Consider the following 26,268-nt stretch of genomic DNA (forward strand, 5'->3'; position numbering starts at 1 on the left):
ATGATGTACAAATATACTTATATAATGTGCAAACATTCTTATCTGACGTGCAAATATCCTCATATTATGTGAAAATATACTTATATGATGTGCAAAGATACTTATATGATGTGCAGATGTACTTATATGATGTGCAAGTATACTTATATGATGTGCAACTATACCTTTATGATGTGTAAATATCCGTATATGGTGTGGTGATGTCATTATATTATGTGCAAACATCTTTATATTATGTGCTTGTGTCATTATATTATGTGCAAACATTTTTATATGATGTGGTTGTGTCATTATATTATGTGCTTGTAATCTTATTCTTTGGTTAACTTCATTTTATGATGTCGAAACGTCATTATATGATGTGCTTTCATCATTGTTTTGGGCAATGAACATGATTACGATTAGAAAGATTACTGTCTACGTCATAACTGATTCCGATCCGTTTTTGCGGAATTAATATTACCGCGCTCAAATCTGTAGCTTATGTTTGGATAATGTTTGAGATTTAAAAAAAGAAAAAAGATTGTCATGTTGGTACCTTAATTTTAGATTAAAAAATAATCCCACCAGCTATTGTTGGTAAACTACGGAATTACTATAATGCCGACTCAAATCTGTTGCTATCAAAAGTGCATTATAAGGGCATACGATACAGTTTTGATCTAATAATGAAATATTGATGAACATTTGCTAAAGGCTATTTTTTACCTGATTAATGAAATATGAAATAAAAAATATACCATCATGTGATACATTTTGAGTAAGTTTAGGTTGAAATTTCACATATTTACCCAAAATTCGGATTTGTGGACGTATTTTTCCTTTCGACAGAAATACACATCTGTTTCTTTGTTTTAAAAGATAATCACAAGCTGATTTTTTTGTTAAATTATATGTAATTTCTGTTTTATATGAATGTTCTATAAATTGGTACATTTTATTTATTCAAATAAGTCATAGGTATCAAATATTTATGAATGTAGAAAAAAAAACGTAATTTTTGCTGTTTATTTATCAAATTTAAAAAAAAATGCACTGTTGAATATTTCATGAAAATTGAAACACATGATCTTCATACGTAATCAAACCAAATGTCATTTTAAAAAAAGAGGGGTCCATGTACTCGTTTTCAAGTTAAATCAGTTTAAATAATAAAACAATCGAAAACTACATCTTTTCCCGATAAGTCACAGTTTGACGTCGCGGAAATAACAATTTACGTTAGCAACGTCATTACCTCCCCTGTAACTGTATCGTTTGCCATTAAGGTAGATCAGAAGCATATATTTTTTTTGGATATAATTTCCATATACTTTGCAAAAATGAAAATTTTACTAATATACAGATATAATAAAAAGTATGGGCCACCGTGCGATTTTCCAAACCATGAGTCATTGAAAATTGCCTAAATGTGGTTAGATTGTTCATGAAAAAACACATGTGTGTGCAAAAAAAAAATCTATGAGACAGAATTTTGAAATAAATTGTGAGAAGGTAGGTTTTATAATATGTTTTAAGAAAACAAAACGAATTATGGTGTCACACAACTTGTTTTCTTGCTACAATTAAAATTGTTCCCTATCAGCCCAGTATATATTTTTTACTAAATGAGTTATCTCCACTTAAATGGCTCATTTGAAAAATTATTTTAAAAACAAAAAATTAATATCTATTTAAATATTTTGAATAATACAACAAATAAACAAATACACGTTAGAAAGGAAGGACAGAGGTAAATATTTAATACTGTTGAAAGTGTAATTTAATAAATCTGAAAACAGTTTTAAAACTGTCATTTCATTGTTGTAACAAAAATACATAAAATAGTGTTTTTCATCATTGTTAATTCACGACACAACGATGACATGGTCTTTAAAAGGAAAAGTCGGACAAGGCCATATGGGAGTAGATATACGCAGTTTTAATTCATCAGGTAATTCTTATGTAATACAGATTATATAACTTCTAGATTTTTCTTAATGTTTTCATATTTCTAAAAACAAGAAACAAAACCTTCAAGGAAAACCATATCAATTTTGTTAACAAAAATATATGCAATAACAGAAAAAAGGTAAGAATCTCTTTTCTAAATTATCTTTAAATTCTTTTATGAGTGATTTAAGTTGTTAGCATTTATTAACAAATTCACCGCAAATTTTAAATGGCATTAACAGTTAGGCCAATTAAATACTACATTCACTATATTGACCATTCTAAAGATGTGATCGATAGTACACACATCAATGTATCCTCTAAACTATGAGTCAATGTTTTTTTATGTACGTCGTATCAATCATCCGAGACAGACATATGCCGAATAAATCCACTGTCGGTGATCAACTCAATGTCGAAACATGCAATTTTCCAACAAAGCTATTGCATGCTCAATATCAAGACAAATATGATACGCATTCTCACGCTGATTTGGGACTTTCCTTTTTGAATTTTCCTCGGCGTTCAGTATTTTTGTGTTTTTACTTTTTTTATATATCATCGAAATAATCATGATATAGGCTATAACATGTATAAGTAAAGGTCATTTCAATACAACGGCTACATAAAAATGCGGAACTCGATTGGTGAACTCCTTCTGGTGTATTTCCCTCAGCAAGTATATTATGCATGCTAAAGTCGATGACAAACTGATATGAGCGATAGTTTTTCAACCTTGTGAGAAGCTACACATAAAGCTTTAACAGAATGAAGGATAACGTTTGTATCGGGCAGATAAATCGGCACTCTTTCTACAGGAGGCATTCAATCAAACGTCTTCAGTTTATATTGAGACAACTGTCAACCAGAGTTCAAATATTCTACATAATACAACTTATATTGCTCAATCATTTATTCGTTTGTGTAAGGACGAAGAAGGCAGCTTTGTTTGAAAGGCATCATATAGCCATTCGTAAAATGTAAGAATTATCTACACAAATACTGACATCATTACAAACAAATGCATTGTCTGTTTATTTGTTGTTTTTATAAGTTTTGAAAAGAAATGTTGAAATTATGAACTGCAATTCATGTAAAAGAAGAGGGACAAAAGATACCAAAGGGACAGTCAAACTCATAAATTTAAAACAAACTGACAACGCCATGGCTAAAAATGAAAAAGACAAACAGAAAAACAATAGCACACACGACACAACATAGAAAACTAAAGAATAAACAACACGAACCCCACCAAAAACTAGGGGTGATCTCAGGTGCTCCGGAAGGGTAAGCAGATCCTGCTCCACATGTGGCACCCGTCGTGTTGCTTATGTGATTACAAATCCGGTAAATAGTCTAATTCGGTAGGTCACATTCATGAAAGGGAAGGGGATTGTAGTTACGACGTAAGGAACATATCCGATATCATTTGTGAAACGGTTATTCCATAACGGTCAACCAACTCGTGATGGCGTCCGTAAAATTTACGAAGGGATGATTTCAACTTCACCATTTGGAACTCTTGGTTTAATAGCTTCATTGTGAGCAGTAACCCTCTATCAAGAAAATCATGATAGGAAATGCAAGCACGGGAATATCGTATCAATTGGGAGATATATACCCCGTATGCAGGTGCTGCTGGAATGTTGCTACTTAGAAATGGAAAGTTCACAATTAGAAAGCTGAAATCATCTCTTTTGTCGTAAAGTTTTGTTTTCAACCTACCCTCATTGTCAATTTCTAGATGTAAGTCAAGATATGAAGCCGACTTAACTGTATCTGTAGTATCCTTTATCTCCAATTCGATGGGATAGATGCGTTCCACATAGTCACCAAATGTTGAATTGTTTAGTGAAAGAACGTCATCTATATAGCGGAAAGTAGAGTTAAAGGGTATTGCTAACTTCTTATCTTTCTTCCTAAGAAGTTCCTGCATGAAATCAGCCTCATAGTAATAAAGAACCAAGTCGGCAAGTAGAGGGGCACAGTTTGTTCCCATTGGGATGCCGATAGTCTGTTGAAAAACACGTCCTCCGAACGTTACAAATATGTTGTCAATCAAGAAATCAAGCATCTTGATAATATCGGTTTCAGAGAATCTTTTGTTTGAATCAGAGTGATTCTTTACAAAGTATGATTTTTCCCTCCCTAAGACAAGATACTTGTATCTACGTTGGCCATTCTTTTTTATGAAGCAAAGTAATACCAACTCTTTCAATTTGTCTTTTAGTTTGGAATGTGGAATACTTGTGTACAGAGTAGAAAAGTCAAATGTTTTAATACTGTTACAAGATGAAAGAGATTTAGATTGTATGTACTCTAAAACTCTCCGTATGAGGGTTAAGAACTGACGATTGTGTTGAAATTAAAATGTATCAGACTATTTCGCTTGACATATGCTACCAGACAACATATCTGGAATATAAACTTGTTTTAAAAGAAAAGAAGCTTTGACGTTTTTAGGAATAAATACACTTCTAATAAGGATTGTATATATTCATGGAATTTGGCATTTCTTAATATATTATATAGACCTATTACACGAAGGACGGAGTTAAAATTATCTGAGATTTTAACAATTAAATGACGTTTTTAAACATTTTAAAATATTTTTTTTAAATGTAAATATCAATTTATATTGGATAACCTTTTAAAACAAATTTGTTTTGTTACATTCGGTTGTTAATTCCGCTTTGCCATTTTATTTTACATCAGATTTAGATATCTCAGGGCTGCCTATCATGCATGACCTCGTACTTAATTCGTTGATGTAAGGTACATTTTTCGATCCGAGTTTGTAATTACCTATCAATTGTTAAAAAAACATGACTTTGTATACAACTTTGGGTGACATAACAGATTTTTCACAAATAAACATTTAAACAAATTAATTGACTATTGGTCATAAAAAAGTTTGAAATTATTCCTATTTATTCCATTCAACCGGAATTTTGTATTATAATTAAATTATAAAGATATACTTAGAAAATATAGCATTGGTTCTGTCTGAACGTAATAACCTTACAGATGTGACAAACCCGTTTGAATAAACTATTACACAGATTCTTCAGTGTGCACAACACTCGTAAAGTTATTGTACTGGCAACAAAATATAATAAGGTAATTCCTTTAATGGATTTAAAAATCAATATCTATAAAATGAAGAAAAAAACACAAATGTCATTTTGACAGAAAATGCGTCTCATTTGTATGTATATATTTTCACCATTTTTATTGAACGGTTAACAATGTAAACGACACCCAATGTGTATGACTCCCATTATTAATGCATGGTTGTCAATATATATTGTTTAAGTTGTATTTGTTCAATGATCAACACTTTATTGTCATTACTGCATATATGGATGACAAAAATGGTCACTGGATTTCAATTTCCCAGACGATACTATTTCAGTAATTCTAAAACTACATTATTCAAATGTTATACAAAGTGTCACATTCAAACCATTATACTTAATACGATCAAAATGAGATGACAAATTTGGTTTAAAACCACGAAACAGGATAATTAAAAAGGTAAATACGTATCTTTAAGTAATTCTTCGAAATATGATCTTTAACGATTATATAGTTTCCACATGACAGTGCGCATTTTACAAATAACTTTTTTTTAGCCAAGACTACTATTTCACGTATTATACATTTAACGAGTTAAACACAAAGAACAGTCGTTTAGGTATAAAATAAAATTTAGAATGTATTGAGAACAAGGCGGGACGACAAGACACTCCTTTCTTCATAGATTTGGGGTAATTTTGATGTTCACTGATTTAATTAAATTTCTAAATTACCATTATCATGATTATACACAAAATGGTATACGAACAACATACAATACTTCAAACTTTTGTTTTTTATCAATTTGCAATCAATATCAGATTGTTTTCCAATGTTTGAAAGTTGGAAAATATAACTCACGTATTTGGTCCTTATGTCGTTATTACGTTTGCTTATCACGAATGTGACCTTCCAAATAGACCTTTTCAACATCTCTTGACACCGACTAATGACACCTACAGTTTACAGGTAAAATGGATGGGTCGTCTCAAAGACAAAAACCTTCATGATTATCAATACGTTACATATTGTTATATACTGCCTTGACTATATAGCTTCATAATACATGTCAACCAAATAGATAAATAAATATATATATCTGTCATATAGTTTTCTTATTTTGTATGTATTTACACGACATTTCATGTTGAATTGATTAAAACAAATACAGCAACCATTCTGAATCCTGGTCCGCTTCTCTTCAATTTTATGATTATGTGAGTCTTTTACCAAATATTTGCCGCAAGTAAATAACGATTAATTTGTTGGTGTAAAATTTAAAGCTTTGATGAATTTTCCAAAATTTATAAAATAAAAGAAGTAAATACTGGACTGTCCGTATCGTCCGTACAACACTTGTGAACACGACCAAATTGGTATTTTTTAACCGGTCTTCACCTTAGTTGATGTACATATTCAATTTCTGGATGGATAATCACATATAGATTTTGAAGGTCTTAGGAAAATATCATATCTATTTTGATTTTTTTTATCAACGGCGGACTTCTCCGCCTCAAGATATTTTATTAGAGTTGATGTTTTCATGATTAATTTTGAAGAAAAACATATAATTGACTTCTCGTTTTTATGTTACAACATCTAAGCAGTACATATTTTTTTTACAATGCGTATATGGAATTAATATTGCAAGTTGTTAGTTAACACTATAAAGCTCGTTGACATTACAAAATCAATATGGTCAGTGCTAAGCAGGGGCTTTGAGACCAACGGCTGATGTCCCGAAAACAACATACATTGTCCCTTCGTCATAGTGTGCTTCCTCTGTTCCTGAAAATGACCTTTTGGATTCTTACAAAAAGTTGATACACTGTCATTGCTGTACTTTGTTTTGTTTTCACCGGGTCAGAATGTGTTTCTCTATATCCAATTTGCGGAACAAAGTTTTGTACCTTTTTCAGTTCTTTTTTTTTCGTACTTTAGATTTTTTTTTATCTCATCTATGACCATACATAAGCCTTTAGGGATGTTTTGGATCAAAATAAGGAGAAATGCATTTCCCGGAGGACTGTGTTCTCCTTAGAGACAAAGTTTATCCAAATCGCCATCCTTTAGTTACACCCTTTACAACACCTCAAATTAATCGTAAGCCATAAAATTTGAAAAAAGCCCAGCAAATTTAATAGCGTGATTGGTGAATACAGAATTCGAGTGGAACACCAAATTGGTAAATTAAAAATATACAAAGTATTGAGTACATTATGGAGGCACCCAAGGCCAAAACTAACAGACACTGTGGAAACCTGTGCCGCCTTTGTAAACAGACATAATACATTGTTTAATTGAATTTTAAGCACAATTAAGCATGCTTTGTTCTTTTCATTTTCCAAATTCCACCAGGACAGCTAGAACGTCAACGTATCAAAAGATAAACTATATAAATTAAAAACCAATTGTTCAGAGAACAATTGAAGGTCTTTCCACCAATAAGGATCTATTTTGATATGAAAACATTTGAAACATCAATACTACGCAAGAAAAGAATTAGGCGGAAGAATAAAAAAAAATAATAATAATAATAATAATCAGGAGAAATCCAATAGGTCTTTCCACGGAAAGGTGGAAAGACCTAAAAAATCATGTCATTTGGACTCTGTAGGAAAGTTGTATCATTGTCAATGAAAGTAATAAAATCAATAATGATTTCATTTATTTTTATTTTTGAGACGACCCTTCACATTTTACCTGTCGTAGTCGTTCTCAACTGTAGGTGTCGAGAGGTGTTGAAAAGGTCTAATAAGATTATTTACTGGTTGTATAATTTCATGAATAACACGACGGATGCCACATGTGGAGCAGGGTCTGCTTACCCGTCCACAGCATCTGAAAACATCCCATGTGTTAGGTGGGGTTCTAGTGGCTTAGTCTTTATTTTCTGTATTGTGTCTTATATACTATTTTTTGTTTGTTTGTTTCTTTTTTATTTAACCATAGCCTGTTTAGTGTTCGGTCTATCAAATCTTACAAAGTGTTATTTAAATTTTGTACTGTACTAGACTGTATTTCATAAATTGTTGGATTACAAATAGTTGGTTCAACAACAACCAGAAATGAAATGAAATGAACACAAAATAATTGTTGACAGATACTTGGTGAAAGAAGTTAATGTATGTTTTATTTCGTTTGAAATTGTGTGTTTCCCGTTTGCTATTTGTTTTAAATATCTATAGATGGGAAATAGTATAACAAGTTGTGATACTGGTTCTGCACCATTTTTTATTATTATAAAGTTTGATGATAGGTACATGAGGCACGATGAAAGTTGTGGCCGTGTGGTGGGGTTTATTAGTACAATATAAAGTTTGAGAATTTAAGTACAATTTATTTGTTCATAGACGTTTTTTTATAATTTCGAATATCAGCGTTCAGCAAATATTTGCACCAATATAAGGACATAGTTAATGAGGTCAAAATAGGCTACCAGAATTCCAGAATGTATGTGAGAAATACAAAATAAACGTCATACATATATGTAGTTTAATGTACTAAGAGTAATAAAAATACTGATATGATTAGAAAGTAGTAGGTGGATAATATGTTCGTTTACTTGATGAACTGTCAAAAGTTAAATCTATTCTTCTTTCAGTCACATGATATGTATGCATTTGTATACTTTTTTTTTATTTGAAGGTTTCAATTGGCTAGTGCTGTAATCATTTTTTTGCACATTGAAAGTGTGTCAGACTTCAATCATGAATGACTCATTTTTCTACGGGTTCTATCGGAGGTGACTGATTGTTTTCGAAATATGTTTATTACAGACAATAAAGCAAAGTCAGATAAGTGAGACATTAATCGTAAACAAACTTTCAATGACTCACGTAACGTTTACTTATATAATAACACTTTAAAACAACTTTATCCTAGAAACACAATCTCAAAGGAAACTTAACATACAACTTATATGTTTAAAACTACCTATTTTGTTATCAACCTTTTTGAACGTTAACTGTTCAATGCGGTTTTTTTTTAAAGAATAAAAAGAATAGTAATTTGAAAACCAAATCGAAAGAAACAAGTATGCTTCTGTAATTTGACCAAAGAAAAACTCAGGCACCTTCACTACTGATATAAACGAAATAAAAAAAAAGATGCAAAGGAGAGATACAAGGAGGGATACCTAAGTGGTACCCATTTTGTGTAGACAATTGCCAAATCGAAGTAACTTTTTGTACGAGGTATAAAGAGGGGTCCTGCATCATACTGGAATAAGGGAAAATTGTAAATTTACATTTACATTTTCATGTATAGTAGACAAAAAGGTCTGATTTACTTGCTTATTGATGTCCAGTCATTTTCTGCATAGGGTCCCAAAAATTTGTCTTGGTAGTTTCTTTCTACGCCCCTGCCAGACATTTTGTAGACATGCATTCAGATATTATAAGGATATGAAATCATTTTTTTCTTAAATAACGAATCATAAGTCTCTCAAAATCCATAGAAATAGCAAAAATAGACTTAAAGTAAAAAAAGAACAAAAACAAATAAAAGAATACTTTAACACGTTCTGAAGATGAAAAACACGGTCAATTCTTAGAATCTATACTTCAAGTCCGTCGTGTATTATTTGTGGTGTTGATTGGAATATATATCAACAAGGCTTTGGCATCTTCCGATGTGCTTTATAAAAAAGGATCAAATGTTCTGTAACATATACCTGGACCATCAACTTTTTCTCAGACACTGGTTACATTTCATAAAGTCTGAATAGCAGCTGTAAGCTTTCGAATACCACGTGAGTTGGGAAATTCATATCCAATTTGCAGTTGAATTTGAAATATTACTGTTAAGGCTAGAAAAAAAACACTATAATTTGAAAAATAAAATCATCTCGTTTGTCATAGATTTTGGTATTGAGATAACCGTTCACGTCAAATCCGAGGTACAACTCTTACAAACGAGACAGAGAAAGCCATGTCTGTAGTTTCTCAAACGTCGGTTCTGGAGGATACATTTATGATACCCAATCAGAAAAATTGGGATTATTAACGTGAAGAACATCGCTGATATATCCGAATGCGAAATTGAACAGTAAAGCCCAAATATTTTTGAAAACGTCTTCCTCAAAATTCAACAAATACCTTATTTATACGAATATCTAGCATACTGATCACTTGCTCCTCAGTGTAGCAAGTTTTACCAGTGTGTTCAATTTAAACAAACTATCCATTTGGTATCGTAAAGTGATAAATGTATAGGATAGGGTACCATTTTAAATCGAAAAAGCATTGTAGATTATTTCTTGTAAACGATCTTTCAATTACGCATGGGGAATGGTGGCATACAGGGTTGAAAAATCTACAAAAATATATCATACTATTTTTATAGAATGATCGAGATAATTTATCAAGGAGTGTTTTTGTAGTTAACATAATTATTGTAAATACCAGCTAGTTCACAGTTTCAAAGTTGGTCGATCATGCACGCATTTTTTCAACTTATGGATGCGACCCATTATGCAAGTGTAAAGTGTACCTTCTCATTTAGTTCATGCTCTTTCGCTGTCCTCAATTGAATACATAACTAGTTTGAGGTTGTGGTACAATGATGTGTTAGGGTTCTCTAAACTTAGAACCATGAACAATCTACTTTCGAAGATGTTCACGTTGAAATATATGTTTCGATCCGTGGCAATGATAGAGCAAGATTGGCTGTAATTATAAGGCCAGTGGAACAATCACGGTTGAGGTTAAGGTCTAAATCTGGTCATGTAACACTTGCTTATAATTTAAAATTATCAGTGCATTGCTTTTAGGTGGAACTGTAGGATACAATAGGAACAGACTGGTTTTGGAAATAAAGTGGATTTTTTTATGTTACCTCCTTATGATTTAGAATGTTGCTTATGTTGATTGCAATAATTCTTTTATTGGTAAACTAAAAAGGAAAAAAAAAACTCCCTCTTTTCACCATACATGCGCTATTGTTTTGAAAACATAAATATTTAGGGTAAATGCAGGAACTGGCTTTATTTTGTTAGCAATCGGCATGATAGTCAGTAGACAATCAGATGAATGTTAATGACTGGAAATACATTTAACAAATGTTTAATGACTATTTGCCCTATTTTGTTGGGTCAACTACAAAGATATGTTACACCTACCATGAGTTATAATTTAAAGTGCATGGAATTTTTGCTTTTACGCGCCTTCTAACAGCTTTTTGCGACATTGACATTGACAAGTATTAGAAAACTGAATTGTCTTTTAAAATTACTTTTATTTTCAAAATAAGTTGAAAGTTTTTGAAATTGGACTCTCGTGAGATACATTGCTTATAAATAATCTTAACAACGGTAATACAGTGCAATTACAAATAAGCGCACGGTAATACAATGCAATTACATCTAAGCACATTCCTTAAATATCAATTTTGTATGCATTTGGTACAAATCATTACAAGATTAATTGTTTGATGCTACTAACATATACGTAGTATTCATCATAATGTTCTATAGAAAATTAAATATTTAATGATAACTGTTGAATAAAAAACAACGACGATAGGAGAAGATATTTAAGTGTACTTTGTTTTAATTGTGATAGCTGAACTAAGCTGACTTGGTTTTTTGGCTATACCTCACTAACATACGAATGAGTTCCTATTGTATCAGTTGCAAAAACAATTAACTTCTTACCCATATATAAATGTATATCGAGGTTATAACAAAAGGGACGAAAGAAACCAGAGGGACATCAAACTCATCAATCGAAAATAAGCTGAAAACGCCATGGCTAAAAATGAAAAAGATAAACAAACAAACACAAACAATAGTGCACATGAGGAGTAAATTGGCTAATTCGGGATTGTAGGTACGACGTAAGGAACACATCCGATATCATTTGTGAATGGTTATTCCATAACGGTCAAACAACTCGTGATTGCGTCCGTAAAATTTACAAAGGGATGATTTTAACTTTACCATTTGGAACTCTTGCTTTACTAGCTTCCTTGTGAGCAGCAACCATCTTTCAAGAAAGTCATGATAAAAAATGCAAGCACGGGAATATCGTATCAATTGGGAGATGTATACACCATATGCAGGTACTGCTAGAATGTAGCAACTTAGAAATTGAAAGTGCAAAATTGGAAAGCTGAAATCAACTTTTTTGTCGTAAAGTTTTGTTTTCAATCGACCCTCGTTGTCAATTTCTAGATGTAAGTCAAGATACGAGGCCGACTTAATTGTATCTGTAATATCAATTATCTCTAGTTCGATGGGATAAAGGCGTTCAACATAGTCACCAAATTTTGATTTATTTAGTGAAAGAACATCATCTATCTATATAATGGAAATTAGATTTAAATGACATTGCAAACTTCCTATCTTTCTTCCGAAGAAGTTCCTGTATGAAGAAACAAGTCGACAAGAAAAGGGGCACAATTTGTTAACCATTGGAATTCCGACAGTCTATTGAAAAACACGTCCACCGAAAGTAACAAATATGCAAGCATCTTGCTAATGTTAGATCAAGAGAACTTTTTGTTTGAATCAGACCAGTGATTCTTTACAAAGTAGGATTTTTCCCTCCCTAAGACAAGATACTTGTATCTACGTTGGCCATTCTTGTTTATGAAACAAGGCAATACCAACTATTTCAATTTGTCTTTTAGTTTGGAATGTGAAATATTTGTGTAGAAACGACAAATGTTTTAATATTATTACATAGTGAAAGAGATTTAGATTGTATGTACTATAAAAGATCTCTTGAATTTTTAAGTATCCACATCTGATTCTTGCCACCTCTAGAATAGGCAGTTTCACAATAAATTTGAAGCCCGTCTTTATTGCTGATAAAATAGATGTTAAGAATTTAGAAAGAGGGTTTGTGATGCACTTGGAAGACCCAGCAATACACCGTTTTTTGTAAGGACACTTATGAATTTGACTGTCCATCTGGTATATGTCATTCCTCTTGTATGTAGTTTAGTTCTCCAATACAGTAATGGAAGATCCAGTTCTTCCCTTTTGTTGAAATTCCAAAGGAACATAGAAAAGACCTATGGTTAGCCAGGATTTCCTCTTTGGTAAGTTTCGTGAAGGGATATGTTGAGTTTTCAAGTGAATTGTCAAAAAGACAGACAAATTATGCAATTTTCAAACTTTTAGGTATGTCTTACTTGATTTATTTCACTTGACTGGGCGGGGTCTAACTTGTTCGTTTATTTAAGACCAGTCCATCTATAGACAGGTATTTCAGGATAATCTCATCAATAAAGTGTCCAGTTATTCGTCCTATATCATACTCTTAGTTCATTTGTATATCTGTTTGGTGACACTGATAGGCGATTATAAATCAGTTATAATTATAACGGTCATCATCATTATCACGCACATCTTCAAATAGACTGTCGTTACGCTAATTAAAAAGTAAGCTCCACCCGATCAGTTGAAATAACATTGGTAATAGTAGGTATTTATAATAAAAAGGAAGTAATTCCTGAAATAAAAAAATAAGATTGTAATTTTGTATCAAATGTTATAAATATGCTATGTTAAGTTTGTGAACTTGAATCAATTATATAAAGTTCAGATGTTTACTGACAGTCTGATGTTAATAACGAATAATAAAGTATGATTAAGGTTAAATATTGAACATAAATATTAAAATCTAAGAATCAATTTTATTGATCGAATATTCAATATTGATAATAGCATGTAAGCGAAAATTGTGTTATAAAGTAAGTGAATGTTGAATTTTGATAATGTTGGTGGAACTCCTCCTCATTTTGTTTTCCATATGATGGGCGTATGTGCACTAAGTGAAAATGTATAAGACGGATACTAGTAAAAAATTCGTGCATGGTATTGTTGTTAATTTGATATTGTTTCATTTGTAAAGCCAAACTACTTAAGACATGCATTGTTTCTCCGTCCGTGTTTGATAATGGGATAGTATATAAGAAATATATTGGCATGTTGGTTAAACTGTTTTAATCATTGTCTTTGTATATTAGTTTCAAACAATCAGGTAAGAATATTATTTTGTTCAAGTACTAGCATGTATTGTTTTCACTCTAACATTCTTTTGTAGGGAATAATCAATACCATGAACGCAAGCTGTCAAAATGTTTTTGACAAAAGCAACAATTTTCCATTGAAAGAAGAGTGCGTTGTAAATACTCTGAAAACTAGCTGATGAAAGACTTGTGTTCATATACTCCCCATGTGAATGGACTACGCATCATCTTTACTAGTTTTCTTATTTTGTAAATGTGTTCATGTTGCGATTTTTTTTTCATTTTCAGCGATGTAATATGAATGTAATGAGCATGGATATTATTCTAATCTTCGGTTTTGCTGTCATTTGTGCTGGATTAGTAGAAGGAACATGTCCATCGACTTGCTCTTGTGTTGATTATTCGTCAGGCTCTAACGTTAACTGTCACTCTAAATATCTAGGACGCATTCCAACACTTCAAAAGGATACGTACAATCTGTAAGTCAGACATGAAGTCAATTACTTTTGAAAGTAATTAATTACTTTTAATTACAATTACAAAATCTTCCATTAAATTACACATTTCATTTAACCCTTTTTACCAATGTCATACATTACAAGACTAACAAACGCCAGATGCTCCTGATTTGCAACAGGCACAAAAATGCAGTGGGTTAAACATGTTTTGTTAGATCTCAAACCCAATACAGCTCTAACCAATGAAGGATTGAGTAAAAATTGTTATTTTGATACTCAGTTTAAAAGAAGTCCGATGTCAGAAAAGGTAACAAATGAAACTAAGGAAAACGACAATGATACATAAATAATTAACTGATTTCTAGCTGATACTAGAATGAGAGCTCTAGATCTCAATTAAGATGTGCTCAAAATAGAAAAAAATAAGGCTGAAAATGCAACAAATATTTATATTCAATATGAATATTCACATCCAGTAGCAGCCATGAACTCCTTTTTGCAACATTTAGTAGAAACATAATGTCACAACCAACGATATTAGACGGTTTTTTTTCAACTGAAAAGTAATCTGATATTTGTAAATCTTATGTAGCTGTCACTTTTAATTGCAAAACACACATCAAGAAAACTGTGCTTGGATAATATTGCAACTGGATGAATTTTTTTCTAGAGATCTCAGGTCTAACAACATAACAGAAATTGATGTTCAATTATGTAAAGAGATGCCACAGTTACACACTATGTATGTACATACAATTAGATTTGTGACATATTTCATATATAATTGGTACCACATTTTTTCAGTAGGTGTGTAAAGTATCGTACTTATCATCTGCGTATAGTGTGTCTTGTATAAGAGACGTACTTCAAAATAATCAAGTAACGTACAATGTCATCTGTCTTAATTGCATATAGTTTGCGCTGTATATTTAAGATTATCAGATTTAGAATTTTCTGATGTTTTATTTTAGAAACAATAGTTCCCTACACAGTAGGCAAATAATTTCCAAAGAAAACATTTATAGTATATAAGTGTTTCACCATCATTTGACCATAGGCGGATTAAAATCAAATTGACAAAAATAATACCTACGAACCAACATGCATAACATTACGGTTGAATTACTTTGTATTCAAGCTGTTTAACGTATACATATAGTTTCTAGTACTCTCATGTCCATCATTAGAGTAAAGGTTCTGCAAATTTGAATATTCGTGTTCTTATAACTTTGCTGAAATGTAGTCGGTTACATTGATTCTATTCCTTCTGGAAACATTGTTTTGGAATGTCTTAAATCCTAAGTATTTTTTTATTGAATACATCTTATAAACAGACATACATTACTTTATTGTCTAAAAGATTCTTTAACTGTCGATTTTATGTTCATTACAGCTACATCAGTTTCAATATGATTATTGAAATTCCTGAAATCACATTTGCAGACTGTGAGCAACTGTATAGAATGTAAGTATATATATTAAATATTCAGTTTGTAATCTCATTTCAATTATTTGACGGTTTGGTTAGACAATACAAGTGCGGAAACATTTTCAATGACACATTTTTTTTTCCATAACACCAAGACTATATAAAACCATATGAAGAAGAGATGTGGTGTACGATTGTCAATGAGACTATTATTAACCAAAGTTAATATGAAGTAGATTCAGGTGATTATAATGCATACTACAAAAGACGTGCAGATTTGTAAACGAATTCGTCCTGACGATTTGCTGGTGATTTTAAAAACGGTTCTGTGCTCTTATGCTGAAGTTAAAAGTGTCAAATATTTAAACATTAATGCGGAAAATTTGTGTTATTGATTTGAAATATACCTACACATATATTTGGTGGATATTTCATAAAAGCAAAATTGATTCTATTTTGTTTTGATTTGATTTTTGAATCCGAATGCAAGATCTGTAATGGTGAGGTTTTTCTGGGCATTTTCAAACTATTGTTAACTGTTGTTTCGAAGATATTTTTTCTGTTACCTGTTATTGACGCATTAGCTGTTATATGTTTTCTTGAAATTGGCATTGTTGTGAACTGTTATTTTGATGATTTAAGTGGATTTTAACATTGTTTAACTGCTGTTATTGCTGATCAATATTTAAAGTTTACTGTAATCTGATTTAGGCAATAATAACCAAAAACTCTTGTCTCCTTTTGAAATATAAAAATATGTACTAGATTTATTACTATCCTTTTGCGTGACCATCAAAATGCGGTGTACAGTATTAAATACATATATAAACACAATGGAGTGGCAGTTTCTAATACAAAAATTTCCATCAGAAACCTACTTCATTAGGTGTTAACAACTATACATCACCGTACGACCTTCAACAATGACCCGAAAAATCAAAATGTAAAAAGATTTTATAAAGATGGAGAGCATAAGTATAAAATAAAGTACTTTTTCAATGCGATCGAGAATGGAAATGGAGAATTGCTCAGAAACTACAATCCGACCAAAGAGTAGTAAACAGCGAACAGCCACTAATGAGTCTTCAACACAGCGAGAACATCCCGCACCCGGTGGCGGGCTTCAGATGATCCCTAAAATGTATACTAGTACAATGATAATGGACGTCACACTAAACTCCATAACAAATAAATGAACTAACAAAAGCAAAAGCCTCATGACTTCGGTCAGACGCAAAAGTGTGTCGGGGTGAAACATGTTTTGTTAGATCCCAACACGCCCTCTATAACTATAGTTAATGTAGAAAGCAAACATACATCAATACGTACAGTAGAACTCAATTTAAAAGAAGTCCGAGTCTGTGTCAGAATAGGTAACTTAAGAAAATAAGCAAAATGACAATTATATATAACATTAACAAGGGACTACAAGACTACAAGCAGTTACCAGCATGCCAGCTCCAGATCTCAATTAAACTAATCGAGCACAACCTACAAATGTAATTTGATCACGGCAACCTTTTAGAACACTTCTAGAACACTCCTTAGATGAGTTTAGATAATAAAATCAGTTTAGCCGAAGCATCCTGGATATTGTTTTTCTGACAAATGTGTACGATACTGTAGATCCTTTTTTTTATTCAATCAAATACATATCGGTCTTGTACGTTTCAGCGCGTAAAAATTATGTTTCCTCAGCAGCTAAAATCAGATTTGTTTTGTCACAATTTTGTGTTTACTAAAAGTATGACAATAATATTTCGGATTTTGTTTCGAATAAGCAAGTTGGAGGTCACCGTGAAGGTTGTTAAGCTTGAAAGAGTTTTAAAATTCTAAAATTGTTGATCAAAATAATTTTATGCAGAATCCATAACATCTGAAATAAAAACTATGCATAGAACTTTAGAAATAAACAGATAATAATGACTTTAAAAAAAACCTCTTGTATTCGAAATATTTGCAGTTTGACATACACGATGAAAATAGTTTTGTTGATTTTTTTTAACTTAAAGTGTTCTATTTATGATTGGTTACACCAGTTACTAGGGTTATAATCCTGTCACGTATGAATTGGGTAAACTATTATTAGAAAAAGATGGACATGTGAAAGTTTACGAGCGATATAACAACACATATCGACAGCTAGTCAGGGTTGGACCCAAATAGTGTATCAAAGTCAATGAACATTTGATTATAAACAGGTTATTCCTTCTAACAAATTATTGCGATTTTGTTGTAGATTTAACGATTTTCGACAACAAGAAAACTTTGTGTATTTGCTGCAAAGAAGGTTTAATTTTACCAAACATTACTATCAATTTCTTCTTATCCTATGTTTAACCCCTATGCAATCTTCATCACTTTATGAACGATAAATTGAACAGAAAAACAATCTTCTGAGAATCTTCCACAGGACTTTATAATGTCTAATGCATTTATGACAATAATTGTTGTGAACACAATACTCACTTCAGTTTCAGATAGCATACTATGTCGAGAACAATCAATTGAAGGGCCTTACATATCTTAAATAAACTATTCTAAATAGATTAATATCTTCGAATATGGACGGGAGATGTTTGCCCTTTTATGTTATATAAGTATTATTTATTTGGAAACGCATACTAAACAGCCAAATGGATGCACAAAAGAAAACAAAACAGGTGTGAAATGATCGATTGAATACAAGTATCAGGCAAATTGAAATGATTCTGTAACGTTTGTTTCAATCATGACAAACTTTTACCCAAAATCACCAGTATCGTATCCAGACCCACCAGCACAATGAAAGGAACCACCAGCACAGAATCAGGACACGTCTAAACTGACAAAATGCACAATTTGAATAAACTGCACAGTTTTTCACAAAATAATTTGTCGTGTGGATTTGGGTATTTATAGCGGACTCCAGGAGCATTTTTGTTTATTTTTTTTTTAGTTCTAGACTTTCTAAAAGTTTGTGTTACGCCTGCTGAAGTAGTTTAGAGAGTCTCATTTTCAATTGTTTGCCTCTGAACCCACAAGAAAACTTATTAAATAATCTCAACAGTTTCCTTCCATCAATTTTTTATGCGAGAAAACGTAAAAAAATCATAATTTTCGTCTTTGTTTACATATTTTCAATGATTACCATTACCAGTACCAGTCAGGACCGAATCACCAGCACATAGTGTTTTATCGTAGGACAACCTTACCCATCCTGCACTTGTTGATATGTTTTTATGTGAAGGTTATTACTTAAACAGAACAAACAAATAAATAAATACCTGCGTTCTGTTGTGACAGATGAATGAACATAACTAAATGGAATCAAACAACTGAGCTGTTATAGTAAGCAAACACGTATCTACTTATAACGTGGAATATGTCAGCAAATTTAATTCCGATTTTTTTTTTGTACATAATTCCGTTTAATTCATTTCAAAGGAATTAAACAACATTTTATTTAAAATTAAATATTTAAAATTTCATCAAAGATATCTCAGAAAATCTATGATGTTGAACACAAAATAACAAAACCTACTATTCAGATAGTATTCACCATTATTTATGTACATATGATATCAATTAACAACAAGTGTTCTGTTTTTGTAAGTCAAGGTCATTGATGTTTTGCAAAAAAAAGCAGATGGTAACTGTTGGTGAAACTATTTTATGTCAATAATTTATTTTGACCTGTTATCCTGCTATGTATTATAGTGACACAGACATGTTTTATATTTCAGAGATCTTCAATACAACAAGATAAGGTCCATAGCGAACACTACGTTTGTAAATATGACAAACTTGTATTATCTGTGAGTCACGATGTTTATGTTTTCTGTTTCGTTTTCTTCAAGTTATTGCATTACCTTACAATTAACTCATATATATATATTGTCAGAACAATTTTAGCTTTATTCGATAAGTTTGAGAGCAACTTATATTGCTGTAAAACGTCAGAAGAGTTAATGAATAATATATTTAGTGCAAACAATCGTTTTCATTTGATGACGATATTTATCAAACCCATTTGCGTTTCTGTTTTTTTTTCTTCATGTTTATGAATCATTACGCTCAAAGTATGATGAACGTTTTACCTGATTGTTATGTAGTAGTTATAACTTGAAACAGAAACAACAAGTATATAAATAAATACCCGCATAATTTTGTGAGAGATGAATTCTAATTTCTAAAAAGAATCAAACAACTGAGCTGCTATAGTAAGCAAATTTATTTCCGTTTGTGTATATAATCCCGTTATATTTATTTCAAAGGAATTAAACAACATTTTATTTCGAATAAGATATTTGAAATTTCATCTAAGATATCTTAGAAAATCTATGATATTGTTCACGAAAACATTCTGATCAGATCCTTCAATATTAATATATGTAGGTACGAAATATTTATATGTTCATATGCTATCAATCAGCAACAACTGTTCTGTTTTTATTGTTATGTTATCCTTAAAAAAAAAACGGTTTATTCAAACGACAGTGACAGTCATTGTCTAATATACATCTTGTAATATCGGTTTTAAAGAGAGTTCAAGGTCATTTGTGTTTTGAAGAGGCAGATCAGAAAACAACTTTTGGTGAAATTATTTGACATCAATAATATCTTTTGACCTCTCATGCATAATGGTTACACGAACATGTTTTATATTTCAGACACCTTCAATACAACAAAATAAGGTCCTTAGAAAGCAATACGTTTGTTAATATGACAAACTTGTATTATCTGTGAGTAACGATGTTTATTTTTCTGTTTCGTTTTCTTTAACTAATTTCATTACTCTACAATTAACTATTGTCTATTGTCATTACGATTTTAGCTTTATTCGATAAGTTTGAGATCATTTTGGTCATACAGGTGCTATTGTTTCTTCATGCCTATCAATACATTTCAAAAGTTAAGGTTTCAACTTTCTTAATAAAGGTTAATTTATAAAAAAAGTTTTGAACGAGCACATGTCAGTAAATATATTTCTTTTACTAAGTCTAAGTCAACACCATTACATGTGTTCTGTAAATACCCGATGATTTTACTATGCCTCTAGCCTCTTGCCGTACGTCTGTTTTAGCACTGGGTAAATAAAAAAAAAATGGTGCTTTGCTAATCACAAAGGGTACTAATCGATCATTAGTCGATGCGTCTTTCCTAACATTGGATTGATACCTAATCTGGTGCACTGTTAATGTAGATTCCGAAGGTATAATCAGCAAACTAATGGGTGCGTCTATATTAACTATTTAGATTGATACCAACAATGATGTACTGTTAGTTGGTATTATTATATATACTAACAAGATTGTTATGTGTCAGTGATGCGGAAATATAGTATCTTTTAGAATTCTATAAAATTGTATTTATTGGGGTTTTTTGTACACTTTTTCGTATTGTATTCTAAAGTGCGTTACTATGTTCGTCTAACAAAAAGATTTTTTTTTAAACTATTTTTATTTCACATGCATGTACTTTCATTTTCATTTTTTGAAATCATGAAATATAGAATGACATTTTTCAAACATACAAATGAGATAGTGACTGTCGGAGTGAATTCGACACTGACAACATTTACGTTTTTTATATATATACTATGGTCAGCAACTTGCTATCTTTCGGAGACATCTGTATAGTATATTGCATTTTAGATATCTGCATTACCCTGTCTCGTTGGTTTGACAGACATTTTCTTTTTCAGTATAATGTATTTAAATCTTGGGTTAATTTACAGCTTAACATGTTGGGACAAATGTGTCAATTTTAATACGAAATGTTGCATTAAGGTTACTTCTTTTATGAGATAACTATTAAAAGGTATGAGTTACCCAGGTTGAGGTTTACTCGATGTTTTGTTTATTCATAATAAATCTTTGATAATGTTTAGCTTACTCGTTTCGTAATATTATATTAAACAAAGTGTTTTAAAATGACCATTTTCAACATATATAATCTTGACTTTGAAGATATTTGCTCAGCTACAACATATCAACAATAGACTCGTTCACTTTTGCGAATTTTACAGTTTATTATTTATTTTGATTTAAATTAACGGACTGCTTGTGAATAATATATCGAAAATATTTAGAAGCGATGAAAATCTCGAAAGAATATGCATATTTCTTTATAAATGTCATGGTTAAGCTTGATAACGAGCAGAATCTATATCGCGAAAAAAAGTAAACTGCTAAAATCGGCTTTCACAAAATCCAAAAAAATCAAACGGAAATCAAATCTGTCTTATATAAGAAAACGAATATATACACAGTATAACAAGGGTATAGCAGGATGATACCAAGCTTGATTCAGAGTTGCAGAAAGGGTTGCTTTTTAAGAGTCTGAGAAAATAGCAAAGAAAAGCAATTACATGCATTATAGGCGAGTAGCAATTTGTAGTCTATTTTAAGGAATGTAATGAACCTTCAGAACTCACAGTTGTTTTATATGTTATTCAAACAGTTGATATCTGTACTTTCTTGTTATCTGGTCGTATTAAAATCGTACTAAACAATTTTGGTCACATTAAGATAAAAGGTCAAACATGAATAAGTGCATCTTTCCATATATATCAACCTTATGGTATATTCTGATTTTATAATGTATTAACAGTCACATACTGAACTCAAATTTCAAATATTTAAAAGGGATTTTGATAAACAGCACAACTTTCTTAAAATTCGATTATTAGTTCGTAAAAACTCAAATGATTGCCCTAAAAACAACGAAACAACGTAATTACATAAGTGAAAAATAACAAATGCCAGCATTCATAACAATACATTATTGATAACAACTGATATATTCCTGATTTGACAGAGGACATTCTAAGAAAAGAGGTGTGTTGAATCTGGTTCTATGGCTAGCCAGACCTCCCGCTTATACTAAAATTAAAAAAATGTATCCCTAGGACAAGGATTAGTAACAGGAATATAGATCAAACAAACTTAGAAACACTCAGCACAGAGAAATGCTTAATAAATATTATAATAGTATATTTGCACGTGTAAAGCGTAGAACAGCAATGGACATCTTCCTTTAAAAAATAGTGCAGAAAACCACAAACTTACTTTATCAAAGTAAAACATGGAAATTACTTCGACTATACTGACAAAAAAGACATACTTTAAGACCAACAATAGAGAATTCAAATAACAAACGATCAGACATATCACAATGTTTTATTGGACATACTTAACATGCTAAGAAAAATGCCTTATTTGTTAATGTTGAGACAAGTCGGATGGCAATACAAATTCACTCTTTACAAAACGGTCATATTAAACGGAATATGTCACGTTCGGTAATTAGCAGACCGACGACAGACATGTAGATATTAATGCACTACCCAAGACGTGGTAAAAATGTCGTTGGTCAAATTATACACAGACAATTCGTATAAATCAACCAATTCGTGATATTGTTCATAGTATTGACGGAGTTGAAATCATCTCGTTTGTCATAGATTTTTGCGGGGAGTCTTTACTCCATGTCAATATTGAGAAAAAGGTCAAGGCATAAAGTATTCCTACTTGTAATTGTATGAGATGCAAGATCAATTGATGAACTTCGCAAGGTGCTTTTATAATGTTCTGAATCAATTTTGCGTCGGACGAGCACACAAACACGTCGAATAGAATGGTTGCACAATTTGCAATACCAACTGTTTGTAGAAATATAGATCCTCAAATTCAACAAAAACATTGCCGACTAAATAAGCCAAGCATTTTGATATTATAATCTTCAATGTATTTTCTGAGAGAATCGGTGTACAAGAAACTTATACATGTTATTTATACGAGAACCTTTTTAATATACCAACTTTGTTTAATGAGAAATTGCAGTCGATTTTTCAATTGAACTGTGTACAGAGTAGAAAAATCAAAGGTCTTAGTGATGTTTTATAATTACAGAGATTGCGATCTAGTAGATATTTAGATTTTTTTGAGAATCCACATCTTATTGACACCACTGTTCGAATATATCGCACAATGATATTTTTGAAAGCCATCTTTTACTAAACAGTGTTTGAAGTCAATTTAAGATTAAAAAACAAAATGCTTAAGAATATGAAATTATTAGAAGTTACACAAAAATACATGCCTGCATCATGACATTGCATGATATTAAGGACGCAAATATTCTATGTGACCTACTGAATACGACTTACCGGGTTTGTACTATCACATCGAGCAGAAACTGCACCCCCAAGGGGCACCTGAGATAACCAGCAGTTTTTATGGGGTTCGTGTTACTTAGTCGTTTTTGTTGTGATTGACATCACACAAATTAAACATTTTCTAATACATCAATGTTTATAAACTACAAATCAAGCAATACGGAAAGTTCACAACCACGGATTTTAGTCTGACTGTTACAATGCTTTTTGATAGATGCAAGTGTGTATTTTTTTAATACGATGTGCTGTCGTCTAGGTTGTGCATGTTAGATGTATGGTTTCATTTAGGTCAACTTAATATCTGTGTTATTTAAGTTATTTTATATTTTTTTTATCTTTACAAAAATACTTAGATTATTTATTTAGAAAGATATTATTCATGAATTGCAGCAGTTTGAAGTGTCATGTTGTTATTTCATAATAAACGTATTTTTTTTCAGATATCTGCATTACAATGAAATATCTGTAATCGAACCGTTTACTTTTGTGGATCTTCCTAATCTTTATTATTTGTGAGTACCTGATGTATTATTTATTTTGATTTAAAAAACAGACTGTTTAAAGAACCAAACATTGGAAGTTAAAACAAAAACACGTAAAACTTGACGGTGTGTACATACAATAAAAATGAAATGTTATTGTAAGACCGTCGAAGATGAGCAAACTCATAATTCGAAAACATTAGCTGACTGTTTTTTACTTTCCAATGAACGAAAACAAAACTTTGAAGTGTGCTGTGTTGCCCAATAACACATGCTGCTTTAAATATTCGGTAAATATTTCTTAATAAATGTCAAGGTTGAGCTTTTAACAACGAGCAAAATCTATATCGTGAAAAAAGGTATGCTGTTACAACCGGCTCGCATAGTATTTGACAAAATCTGGAAAAATTCAAACGAAAATCAAACTGCCTGATTTAAGATAAAACAATAAACCAAAAAATACCAAAACACGTCCAATAGCCTACAATAACATCCCATTTTAAGTTTACGGTAAACAGGACGTTGATAAGTAATGTTTGTGAAAACGAATGTATACACAGAATATCAAGGGTACAGCAGTATAATATCAAGTTTGAATCAGAATTACAGAAAGGCTTGGTTTTTAAAGTCTGAGAAAAAAGCAAAGAAAAGTTATTACATGCCTTTTTTTGTCATATTAAGATAAAAGGTCATATTTTTATAGATATCAACCTTATTTAATATTCTGATAATCCACAACTTATTGACACCACTAGTATCATGAGTACTGGTTGAATATAGCTCACAACGATATGTTTGAAAGCCATCTTTTAATAAACAGTGTATGTAGTCAAAATATAGAAAAAAACGAAATCTTCTTTTCAGACATCTGTATAACAATGAAATATATGAAATAGAACCATTCACTTTTATGGATCGTCCTAATCTGTATTATTTGTGGGTATCTGATGTATTATTTATGTTGATTTCAATCCACAGACTGTTTAAAGAACCAAACATTGGAAATTAAACAAAACGTAGCACTTGATGGTGTAAACATGTCATTAAGAGACATGTTATTGTAAGACCGTCAAAGATTAGCAAACCTAAACTTCGTAAACATTAAATGGATGTGCTTTCAAAATGCTTTGAAATAAATCGTAAAAACTCTGCAAAGGAGAAAACCAGAAACTAAACTGAATTAATTTGTGATTACCAAAGAACGAAAAACAAAACTTTGAAGAGTGCTGTGTTGCCCAATAACACATTCTGCTTTAGGTATTTGGAAAACAGAACTTTTTACAGAAAACAGTATACTATTATAAAAGCAGGCTCACTTCAAGCTTGATTTACAGTTTTAGAAAGTCTTTTTCAGTTATGTGTATAAATGGTCAGTTCCCGTTAGCATATATAAGTTGTCAGTAATCATACTTTGAAACATTAACTAGATATGTTTTCAAAATGTGTTGTAAGAAATGTGTGCACCAGAATTTTTTTTAAATAATATACATAAGAACATTTTATAAAAACAAAAACAAAATAATTCACAACCCACATATCTTTAACTTGAAATTTGAAGACTTCACTTTCAAAAGAAGAAATGTCGAAAAGAATGTATGATCAAACATGTAAAAGCGTTTATGGGTTCTGTGTCTATATGATATAACAGAGTGCAACATTGAAATACATACCGTTTTTACCAGTGTATGTCAGTGTCGTCTATACATGTCTCGATGCCGATTCAACTCAATGTTATAGGTCATCGATTTA

At 31.2% G+C, this 26,268-nt stretch overlaps 1 protein-coding gene and 1 long non-coding RNA gene across 3 annotated transcripts in view; both read left to right on the forward strand.

Annotated features, from left to right (window-relative positions):
• LOC143052814 (neurogenic locus notch homolog protein 1-like) overlaps positions 1 to 26,268 on the forward strand; it is a 314,515-nt gene that overhangs the window by 60,944 nt on the left and 227,303 nt on the right. The gene's annotated exons all lie outside the window — the stretch shown is intronic.
• On the forward strand, positions 13,983 to 25,675 carry LOC143052816 (uncharacterized). Its single transcript, XR_012971255.1, has 5 exons — positions 13,983 to 14,468; positions 15,118 to 15,189; positions 15,841 to 15,912; positions 19,602 to 19,673; positions 25,384 to 25,675. It is a non-coding gene; the product is annotated as an uncharacterized LOC143052816 (long non-coding RNA).

The sequence above is a fragment of the Mytilus galloprovincialis genome, chromosome 11 (genome assembly GCF_965363235.1).
Source record: "Mytilus galloprovincialis chromosome 11, xbMytGall1.hap1.1, whole genome shotgun sequence".
In the NCBI taxonomy this organism is placed as follows: Eukaryota; Metazoa; Mollusca; class Bivalvia; order Mytilida; family Mytilidae; genus Mytilus; species Mytilus galloprovincialis.